A 1,136-nucleotide genomic window follows, 5' to 3' on the forward strand; every position below is an offset into this window, starting at 1 on the left:
CCTCTCCACCCAGTAGTACCAAACCCATACACCTTGCTCTCCCAATCCCCCCATCCACAACGCACTTTACGGTTCTGGATCTCAAAGATGCCTTTTTCACTATCCCCCTACATCCCGACTCCTATTTCCTCTTCGCCTTTACCTGGACGGATCCGGATACTCATACTTCCAGTCAGCTCACCTGGACAGTTCTTCCCCAGGGCTTCCGCGACAGTCCTCACCTCTTTGGTCAGGCGCTGGCACGGGACCTCACTTCCTGCTCCCTTACCCCCAGCACACTCCTTCAATATGTAGATGACCTCCTCCTTTGTAGCCCATCTCTCAGCCTCTCAAGACAACATACTGCGGATCTCCTCAATTACCTTGGCTCTCGCGGTTATCGGGTCTCCCCAGCCAAGGCTCAGTTATCTGTATCTTCTGTAACCTACCTGGGGCTACACCTTACCGCTACCACAAAAGGTCTAACAGCCGACCGTACCCGGATTATCCGTGAACTCCAGCCTCCGGAAACAGCGGAACAAATTCTCTCCTTTTTGGGCCTTTATAGGATTTTCCCGACACTGGATCCCTAACTTTGCTCTCCTCGCTAAACCCTTATATCTAGCCGCTAAAGAAACCCCTCAAGGACCCCTCACCTCTCCTTCCGCCGTTCGACAGGCCTTTCTCACCCTTCGTAACGCTCTGATATCTTCTCCTCCCCTTTCTCTGCCGAACCCAAACCGACCTTTTCACCTTTTTGTGGATGAACGGGCTGGAATAGCCACTGGACTCCTTGCCCAGCCTGTAGGGCCTTCCTACTGCCCCGTGGCTTACCTCTCCAAACAGCTAGAGCCAACCATTCGGGGATGGCAACCATGCCTTCGGACCAAACAAACACTCAAACTGACTCTGGCCCACCCACTAACCGTGTATTCCTCCCACTGGCTGGCCGACCTCCTAGGCCACAAGTCTCTCTCCCTCCTGGACCCCTCCCGCATCCAGGAGTTCCACCTGCTGTTCATTGAAAACCCAGCTATTTCTCTTGATCTCTCCCCTCGCCTGAACCCGGCTTCCCTCCTGTCTCCTTGATTCAAAAAATCTCACCATCTGTTACGGCAGCCGCCCAAATCTAGCTGATACTGTGTTTCTTTGCAACT

This window comes from Phocoena phocoena, chromosome 6 (genome assembly GCF_963924675.1).
Source record: "Phocoena phocoena chromosome 6, mPhoPho1.1, whole genome shotgun sequence".
In the NCBI taxonomy this organism is placed as follows: domain Eukaryota; kingdom Metazoa; phylum Chordata; class Mammalia; order Artiodactyla; family Phocoenidae; genus Phocoena; species Phocoena phocoena.